Source organism: Lolium perenne, chromosome 2 (assembly GCF_019359855.2).
Source record: "Lolium perenne isolate Kyuss_39 chromosome 2, Kyuss_2.0, whole genome shotgun sequence".
NCBI classification, from domain to species: domain Eukaryota; kingdom Viridiplantae; phylum Streptophyta; class Magnoliopsida; order Poales; family Poaceae; genus Lolium; species Lolium perenne.
Genome location: NC_067245.2, coordinates 328925855 through 328936483, shown reverse-complemented (window position 1 = coordinate 328936483; position 10629 = coordinate 328925855). Strand labels below are relative to the sequence as shown.

General features: G+C 40.9%; 1 long non-coding RNA gene across 2 annotated transcripts; it reads right to left on the bottom strand.

Annotated features, from left to right (window-relative positions):
- Positions 1-6066: 6066 nt before the first annotated feature.
- On the bottom strand, positions 6067-7985 carry LOC127337219 (uncharacterized). 2 transcript variants are annotated; one of them, XR_011752890.1, is made up of 4 exons: positions 7887-7976; positions 7718-7789; positions 7309-7413; positions 6067-6247 (listed from the first exon to the last, which is right to left on the bottom strand). It is a non-coding gene; the product is annotated as an uncharacterized lncRNA (long non-coding RNA). The 2 variants fall into 2 exon arrangements; XR_011752889.1 differs by having other exon boundaries at positions 7718-7985.
- Positions 7986-10629: the final 2644 nt, after the last annotated feature.

The following is a 10629-nucleotide window of genomic DNA, read 5'->3' as shown; positions in this document are numbered from 1 at the left end:
CATGTAATTTGTCAATTGTACCACTACAGTGAGTTTATTGGACCAAAGGTGGGAATATCTTAGTCTGGTTAATTTGTTCTTTTCCATATATTTTTCTATTTGGTTCCAAATTCAAAGGTGGATTGTCTTACTGGTGTGATTCATAATGTTAACACAGAGATTACGAAAAAGCTTGTTGGTATCTAATGTGAATGTTGAGTTGTTAAATAATAAAGATGGAGAAGTATACCTTGATGTCCAGGCTGGGTCAGAGACTTGGCGGTGGAAATCCACATCATCTTCACTTTGGTTGTTAAATAATAAAGATGGAGAAGTATACCTTGATGTTCAGGCTGGGTCAGAGACTTGGCGTATCGATCCTTCAATTTTCATGTACTTTATCGTCTGCTTTATCCTGAAAATTTTATTTTGTTTCTTGATTGTCATTGTTGTATACTGGTGGACTACATGCTGTGTCTCAGCTATGATTTTCTATTCTTACAACTTTTTTTAGATGATTCTTACCGCTTCATGTGCTTACTATGATTTCTTAGCTTCTTTCAATATTATTTAATGAAAGTGAGCAGAATTATGTAAATAAGATGTTTTGTGATATTGCAAGATTTTATTATGAGACCTCTTGGTTATTTAGGTCTGAAGATTATGTATAATCCTTTGCATTATGAGGATATGATGTTGCTCTTCTGTTGAGAGATCGGATATGGCTCAGGTAGCAGCCTGATGTGATCAGTTGAAGAGAGGTGACTTATCTGGTAAAAATGTGATCAGTTCATTTCAGCAGCAGACTATTTTTGGATACTTAGGCCTGAACCATCATGTATTCTTATTTTTTTAGAAAGAGCATACACGCTTTTGTGGGAAAAAGTTAAAGAAGAACAAGCTTCTTTGTCTCAAAATGGAAAACTCGGTATTATAGGTACTGCACCTGAATCCCTATTTTGATCTTCAGTTTGACTTGATATTCAATCCACGTCTTACACAAATCATTCTCCCTTACCAGAAGAATAGTAACTTTGGTAACAGCGAGAATTTATTGATGCTAACTTCCTCCATTACAATTTTGTATGGATGCACGTGCGACACTTGGGAGGAGACCAACAGCGGATTTGCTAATGGCAACTTTTCTCATGCCCTCCAATGCAAAATCTTATAACTATACGAGGTAATCTCATTACTCTACTTGGTAAATTCTTCTAATTTTAAATTTAAATTTTAGTTTGGAGAGAGGAATAAGTCGATGGACACATTGAAGTAGTGCACATGGCCATGTGAGTTGCCTCCAATGCCTAGCTAGCTTTTCAGAATTTGAGAGGGGCAAAATTTGATGTAAGTATTCCTTTCACGAAATAGTACATCATGATGTACTTGGAGTGTTCATCAGTCTATCCTCAATTAGAGGAAAAAGAGTCTGCCATGGCTCATGTCCATTTGATCATCGTCAAAAATTGAGTAGTTAGGCTTGACCGTTCCGGACGAAACACAAGTATTGTATGGAGCTGTTGTATTTCCACGTTTAGGGGAAATTCACCGATTCACTTTCTTCTCCATATGTGTTGGTTCGTCGCGAAATTGCAGCAGGATATCCCTGGCCACGGAGTGAATGATTAGCTTCAGAACCTTAACATCTACGTGCTCTATCTGATTTTACAAAGAATGTACCCTTATTTAACATTCGTATCTGATGCACTTGCTCGTTTGGCAGTTTATCTCCGATTCCAAATGATAAATTCGTCTGAAGGTGTGTAGTTAGCATGTATTGCTCTGTGTTTACAGGTAAGTACCGACACTGAATAGCCTTATCTTACAACCGCAGTGAATAAAATGATGTACTATATCCATCATCTTATTTCATGGGATTCTGACAATCTAAATGGTTATTTATTTTGCACTGATTACTTTGCTCTGAGATCACAGCCCAGAGGGCACCTTGGATGGATACCGACCCCACGTCAACGCCATTTTGTGAATCAATATACTAGGTGTATAAATATCTACGGAGTATTAAGGACTAGATATATTTATTAATACAAATGTATTAGTAGAGTGATTATTTTATATTTAAATGATGTCAATTATGTTGGTTGTCAATATATGCTTTAAGCGAGATAAAATCTTATTGGTTTGTGGAATATATTGTTGCTTTTTTTTCGGACACGTGAAGTTTTGCATTTATTGACATGTTACGAGGAAAAATAGTGGCCCACCCTTTTCGTTGTTTCGCCGTGTTTTAAATTTTCATAGTAAGTTGTAAATTATATATGTGCACTGAGAAATAAAATTTGAGAACCCGTGGCAACGCACGGGCATTTGTACTAGTTGAAATAAAAAGGATAAGAAATCAGACCGCAAAAAATGGACTAAAAGAAATCTTCCTTAAAGAACTCTTGTCATCTTTGACTTTATCGTTTCGTTCATTGAATAATTGCACAAATTCATGCATGACTTCATTAGCTATTTCTCCTCTTGGTTTCAGAGATTGGTAGAACCTTTCATAGGTTAATTACTGTGTGGCCATCTAAATCCACAACAATGCTAAAAGAAAACAAAAATAAAAAGTGTAAAATTAGAAAAAAGAATGAAATCTACAATACTTATCTCTCTTGATAAGTAAAGGGATTTGGTAATCTGTGCTCCCCTTGTCTCTCTTAATTTCTTAGAATTTTTAAACAACATTTTACCAACATAATTATCGTAAAACATTTCAGCTGAGTGATCGACAATCAGAGTAAGCCTCTCTTCAGAATTACAAGGTTTCTTTGCATATCTTTTCTTCTTCTTTCTCTTGTCAATAGTACTAGGGCCAGTATTCGAAACATCATCTGACTGCACTTCAGCACTACTAGCTGAATACAAAAAAATTAGATATCATAAAAAACATAAAAGGATAAGGTGAACCACAAAGGATAAGGTGAAAAATAAATACTGCATAATGGTGTATGAGCATTAGAAAATGGAGATTGAAGATCTTCAGATGCATAAGACATAGCCATATCAATTCCTATATTTACACATGTCTCATCAAAATTTGACAAAACCAGAAAAGAGCAACTTCAAAAAAAGGAAAAATACCTTTAGCTGTTGATTTAATAGTATCTGAATGAGCTTCAACATTGAGTGATGAGGAGAGAGGTGCTGAGGCAATATCGCCAATGAGAACATTTTCCACAGAATGATCTACTTCCATTTCTTAGCTTGATATATAAACTGCATCAGCTATGCTCACACCAGAATCTTCAAAGTGAAGATGTTTAGGACTATCAGTAGCATCATCAAGAAGAGTTTTTGCCTTCATGAGTGAATCTCCTTCAAGAACAATAAAAAAACAAAATCATTTGAAAAACTGATCATACAATAGAGTTTATGAAATGAAAGTATATTTACAAAGCAACACCATGCAAAAACATTCTAGAAGTTGCCGACTCATCATACTGAGGGTGAGAAAAGTTAGCTGCACTGGATATTAAAACAACTGAATCTTGATTAGGCATGACAAGATTAGCAGCTGGAGACTGTTCTGGGTCCACACTATGTACATGAATAGCACCCTTAATCTCAACTACAAAACCAAAGAAAAAATGACAAGAAAAATATAAGAGTGACAACTTCTTACAAAAGAGAGAAGAACTAGGAAAAAAACTTACTAGTTGTAGATGTGTCAGATTTTAACTTATCTTTATCCAAAATAGGTTCATGATGAATCTTAGTAACAACATCAGATGGGAAATCTTCTTGAGGTGTACTAGCAGTACCATCATCTAGCAAAGTATTTTCTTTGATTAATGAATTTCCTTCAAAGTTAAAAGACATAAAAATAAACAATGGGAATCAAAAAGAGATGAAAATCTAATCATATAGTAGACTTCCAAAAATGAAATAAATTTAAGAAGCAAACAATAAGAACATACTAGAAGTTAGCGACTCGTCATAGTGAGGATGGGAAAAATCAGCTACACTAGGAATATTAGGACATGGTGACTCAGCTACACTAGGAATATTAGGACATGGTGACTGTTTTGGGTCCAGACTATGAACAGGTTCTGCATCCCTGATGTCAACTACAAAATTGAAAAAAACACATATAAGAGTGTCATCTTGTTACAAACAGAAAAAAGAACAACTCGGAAACAAATGCAATTAAAAAAAACACTTACTACTTGCTGATATGTCATATTTTGACTTATCTTTATCCAATACATGTTCATTATGGGTCTTCATAACAAGAATAGAAGGGTGATCTGCTTGAGCATCAGCATCAGCATCAGAAGGTTCAATATAAGAGCTAGCATCAACATCCTTATTTTTATCCAACACAGGTTCATTTTGATTCATAACAATATCACAATGGGAGTCTGCTTGAGGTGAGCTAGTACCAGCTTCACAGTTCCTTTTATCACCTTCATAAATTTATTAAGGTAACAAAAAGAAAAGTAAAATTAAAACAGAATCATAATACCGATTATGTATTATAAGTAACAAAAAAGAACACATACCAGTAACATTTGCGTCAGCAGGAGCCTTCTCATGTTCAGTAACAATGTCATTGCAATGTGAACTCTTGGCAACAGTTTCTTCATGCTCGTCCATAAAATGAACATGATCACTTGCAGCATATTCTTGTCGTGGGCTTGAAACAATATTGCTTCCACTACCTAAAAGAAAAAATAGAAAATATATGAAAACCAAATACTTGCTTGTAGTACTTAAAGAAAAATAGAGAACAATAATAAAAAGGAGTGTGCTCTAGCCAAGATTGGAACTTGATAAAATAACCCTGATAATTATCTACATCACTAGCAAACACATGCAAACAAAACTTTGGAATCTGCAAGCAGAAAACCCTTAATAAAACAATGGCTAGAACCTTAATTAACAATAACAATGGCTAGAACCCTAATTAACAATAGTTAAATAATGGCTAGAACCCTAATCTGCAACAAGTATGATAGAAATCTAACCTCCCATAGATACCGGCGAAGAAAAAGGAGAAACAACTTCTTCGGGGATCAACGAGAGATCCGGCGAGACGGAAGCGGCTGGGCGGAGGTGCTTGACGGAGACAGGGACCTTCCGTGCGATGCGGGACGAGTGGCCGCACCAGAAACACTAGAAAGCGGGCGAGCGGCAGCGACGAGAGATCCGGCGAGACGGGAAGCGGCGCGGCGGAGGTGCTCGACGGGGACGGGGACCTTCCGTGCGATGCGGGACGAGTGGCCACAGTAGAAACACTAGAAGCGGGGCGAGTGGAGGAGAAACCGCCGGAAGCGGGCACGTGGAGGAGACACGAAGAAAATGCGAGCGCGCGGCGGCGGAAACACGCAGGAAAAAGAGGGGCGGAATGGGTGGCGGCAGCGAGAAGAACCACCTCGCGGAGCAACTACGAGCGAGAATGAAGAAAGAACAATATAGGAACAAGTGTTTTCTGAAGGGAACAAAAATAACGAAAACATATCACGAAAGCGAAAATGGACCGAGCCCATGAAGCCATCGCTTCAGCCAACCGGTACTAGCTAGCGCGCGCTAGCTAGCAGTTTCCTGCCTGCGCGGCACTGATCGGTGTATAGCACCTCCACTACATCACGGTCAAAAACTTGGGGCACTTCAAAGTGCCTCTAATTTGGATCAAAGTGCCCCTCTAATAAGCTATTGGGGCACTTTTTTAAGTGCCACCTTTACTTGCGTCTCTAAAGGTATTTGGGGCACTACCTAGAGGCACTTCTCAAAGTGCCCCAAAATCCAATTAGGGGCACTTTGAAAAATGCCCCAAAATCCTATTAGGGCACTTGGCAAAGTGCCCCAAAATTCAATTAGGGGCACTTTGGCAAGTGCCTCAAAATCTAATTAGCGGCACTTTGGAATGTGCCCCTAAACTGAATTTGTGGCACTTCTAAAAATGCCCCAAAACTTAATTTGTGGCACTTAAGAAAATGCCTCAAACCCCATTTCGTGGCACTATGAGAAAGGCCCCTAATTACATCCTATTAGTGGTACTTTGAGCAGTCCCAAAAGGAATCAAACTATAAACATATAAAAATAATGGCAGCATACAAAAAGCACACAATATGAACATATATAATGTCATACAAGAATAAGCACATAGTGGCAACATAGTATCTAGTGCATTCTCAACACATATCTCACTATGCCTCACTAAGAACACTCTGAACATCATCAATATGTTTCCTATTCAGACACCATCACAATTTATCTCAGCATCACCTTCAGTTGATCCCAGTCTTCAGCATTGTACCTTGAGAGAAGTCATAATTCAATTAAGCAAACGGAGACGAATATTGTACTAAAAACAGCATGTGGTGTTGGCAGGGGAGAAAAACGAACTCAAATAACATGTGTTGACTGACAGAGCAAGAGCGCAAATGGAATTCTCATGAAAACGAGTGCCTGCATGCTAGTGCCTCTGTAGAGTCAGTCCCAGATTAAGGAACAACAAGGAGGCATCAGATATGAGAGGGGAAAGTAGAAGACTGAAAACAACACATCGATGCAAAAATTATTAAGGAGCTATTCACTCTGAATGCAGTTTGGTATTTGCTAGCTCTACCCGTATATCACCTATGAAGAGATATGTATATTGCAGCGTTAAATCATGCTAACCGATGGCCCATCACGAATCCAACAAAACGTTGCTTGATATCAAAGCCAACTTTTCGGACAAAGCCGGTGGTGGAGGAAATATGCTGAATTCCTATCGATCTACTCTCATTAGTTCAAATGCTCAATCAAGCTTTCGGCCTAAGAATTTAAACCACTATGCTGATCTGACGACAGCTTTTGTAGAAACACCCAACGGAGTGCCTACAATGATTGGATGGATGATCCAGACAATGAACTTTCCAAGCTGGGATCCAACGTAAATATAGTGCAGAGAACTTATGTATCATGTTGCCCATCTCTTTATTCTAACAGAAGTAGTACGACACATATATATAGGTTAATAAAACAAACATTTTAGGTGGTCCCTGATTAAATGCCTGTTAAACATGTAGATAAATTAGAACGTAGTGAAGTTCGACAGGTTCGGAATTTTCATGTTTGCTAGATGACTGTCCTAAATTACCATACAGTTCAGTGACATTTGTAGATGGAAAAAAAATATAAGTTTATAACAAGCAAACAGTTCAAACATTAAACAGTGGGTGTAAACAAGCTTCAAACTACAGGAATTTCAGGAAACAAACAAGTGATGGCACACCAACCTAGAAAACAGGAATGACATATCCATCGGTCTCAGAAGTGCAAAAATAGCAGCTAAGAAGACGTTGCAGGGAAAGATCTCTCAGAATTTCAAACCTGTCTAGCTAGAAGAATATGCTCCTTTGTTTGGGGCATGGGGCCATTAGGAGCTGACACAACGAGAATACCACCGTCCATTTGAGTAGCTCCGGCAATCATGTTCTAAATGATCCACAGCAAATCAAAAGCATACAAGCGTCAGAGCAGTGTGTGTAGTAGACAATGAAGGATTCTATAAGCTCTAGATTGGAAAATTCAGATGCCCTAGTATCCATTCTGAGATCATGGATTGAGCTGGACGCAGATGAAACCTACTACAAGTCAAAGCAAGCTTGGTATTTCATTTCATCAATTTGGAAATGCAGTCAAACAGTCACCAAAATTTCTGAATTGAAAATACAGGGCCTTCCTTATTTCTGTATAAGATGGTTTCGCTAGATTCAACAATTAAGCCCACAACAGTTACCTTGACATAATCAGTGGCTGGGCAGTCCACATGAGCATAATGTCTTTCAGCAGTCTCATACTCCACATGCGCCTACAAAAAACAATTGCACAGGATTAATAGATCACCAATTTATCTGGAAATGGAGATGAACACAGAACAATATGGCCGAAAATGGCTGGGAACAGACCGTTGAGATGGTGATTCCTCCGGACTTCTCCTCCGGAACCAGGTGATCTCCTCGAACGCGATGGACTTGGCGTTCCCATTCTCTGACAGCCTGTATCGCCCGCCGAAACCAAAACTGCATTCAGATCACCCCAACAATTCGCTACACACTGGCACAAAATCAGCTGGCTGGGAAAGGGACTCACGTGCGGGTGAAGGTCGCCATGGACCTCGCCCAGAGGCCCATAGCCATTGGCGGCGGCGGCCGAGGCCGCATCCGGGAGAACCGCGGGGCTGGAGATCACGGCGCGCGGAGGGTCGAGTAGGTGAGGACGCGGCGGCGCGGAGGGTCGCCTTCTCCCTCGCCAAGCCGCAGCCGTCCCGCTCGCGGAGAAGCTAGGGTTCGACGACGAGGGCGCGGTCGCCGCGACGTTGTCAGGATCACGGTTGACCCATGACGATAAATCGAAGCAGGAGGTAGGGAAGGAGCTCTCGGGGCTCGGATCTACAACAACTAAGGAAAACAGATAACTAAATTAGGGTTTTGGATTGCTTGATCCACCCGACCACCCCACCTGCCCTTTATATCGAAAGGCAGGCTCAAGCAATTACATTGTTGTCCTGAAGGAACTGAAAGAGTTACAACCCGAAAAGGGCAAGATGGTAAACAGTTCCTGAACCGCTGAGAGCCGTTGGATGAAGATCTGGCCGTTAACTGACGACTACAGTAGCTGAAGGTGTTGTCGCTGTTGTACTGATCCTGACAGTGCTCCCTCCTTGAGACAAGCCATCAGGGCTTGAAATTGGGAAATGTGGCTGTGATGAAAGACGCGTCTTCCCACGTGGCTTCCTCTGCTGACATATTCTCCCAATGAATCAACCATTGTGGTACTGCAACATCATAGTTACCGGCACTTCGAGGAATTTGTCGGCGCTGGAGAATTGCTTGGGGAGCGACTTTAATCTTCCCGTCAGGAGTGACCAACGGCAGTTTGGGATTTGGTACTGCGTGCTTGCCCAAGTGCTTCTTCAGTTGATTCACGTGGAACACATTGTGCAACTGTGCATCTGGAGGGAGTTGAAGACGGTATGCCACAGAGCCAATTTTCTGAAGAATTAGAAAGGGGCCATACCATTTGGATGACAGCTTCAGAGTGTTGCGCAGTCCCAGCGATGTCTCTCGATAAGGCTGCATCTTGAGGTAGACGAATTCCCCTGGTTCAAATGATCGTTCCGTACGGTTGGCATCTGCATATTTCTTCATCCTGTGTTGCGCTTGGGATAGGTTGTGCTGAAGGGTCTTGATCATGTGATCCTTTTCTTGGATGGTGACTTCAACTTCTGCAGATGCATTGCATGGCACTGAGATTTGTTGGATCAGAGGTGGCTTGTACTCATACAGAGCCTCGAAGGGAGACATCTTGATGGAAGTATGGTAGGAGCAATTGTACCACCATTCAGCTGCTGGCAGCCATTTAGCCCATTTCTTTGGTTCCTGGAAAGTCATACAGCGTAGGTATTGTTCCAAGCACTGGTTGACACGTTCAGTTTGTCCATCAGACTCCGGATGATGAGCTGTGCTGTAGTTTAGGGATATATTGAAGGCACCAAAGAGTTGTTTCCAGAGAGAGCTGGTGAAAATTGTGTCTCTGTCACTGACTATGCTTGCTGGTGGTCCATGCAATTTTATGATGTTATCCATGAAGAGATCAGCAACTTTCTGCACATTGTAGGGATGTGACAGGGGCAAGAAGTGTGCATACTTGGTCAATCTGTCGACTACCACCAGTATAACATCCTTGCCTTGAGACTTGGGTAATCCTTCCACGAAGTCCATGCTTATGTCCTTCCATTTTTGTGTGGGTATAGGCAAGGGGTTGAGGAGTCCAGGATATTGTACTTTCTCTGTTTTTGATATCTGACAGATGGGACATTCAGCAATAAGTTGTGCTATAAACTGCTTCTGTTGGGGCCAGTAAAACAAGCCTTGGATTTTGTGCACAGTAACTCTACTGCCTGAGTGGCCACCAAATAATGATGAATGGAAGGTGTGGAAGATTTTTGTGCGCAAGTCTGTGGAATTGCCAATGTAGATCCTTCCTTTGAATCTGATAATGCCAGATTGTAGAGTAAAGGGAGGGTTACTGTCTTTGTCCAGGGTGAGTTCCTGAAGCAGCTTGATACATTTGTTGTCAGAAGCATAGGAGTCATGAATTTCAGACATCCAAGAGGGAATTGCTACTGACATGGCTTGACACTGGAGAAGAGGCTGGGACACTGATGCAGCTATGTCTTCTGTCTGCAGATCTTGAAACTGCCTAGAGAGGGCATCAGCTGCAGTGTTATCTGATCCCTTTTTGTACTCAATGGAGTAATCAAATTCTAGCAGCTTCAGCATCAATTTGTGTTGAATGCCTTCTAATAATCTTTGGCTGTTTAAATATTGCAAGCTTCTCTGGTCAGTTTTGATCACCACTTTGTTTCCAAGGAAATAGTGGCGCCATTTTTTAAGAGCCTCTAGGACTGCCATTGCTTCCTTTTCATACACAGATTGTGCACTGTTGCGAGGACCAAGGCATTTGCTGAAGAATGCCAGTGGCCTGCCTTCTTGCATGAGAACTGCTCCTAACCCTGATGCACACGCATCTGTTTCCAAGGTGAAAGGCTTGGTGAAATCTGGCAAACGGAGCAGAGGTGGATTTGTCATTACCTGCTTGAGGGTATCAAAAGCCTTTTGTTGTTCAGGACCCCAGTGAAAGTTATCC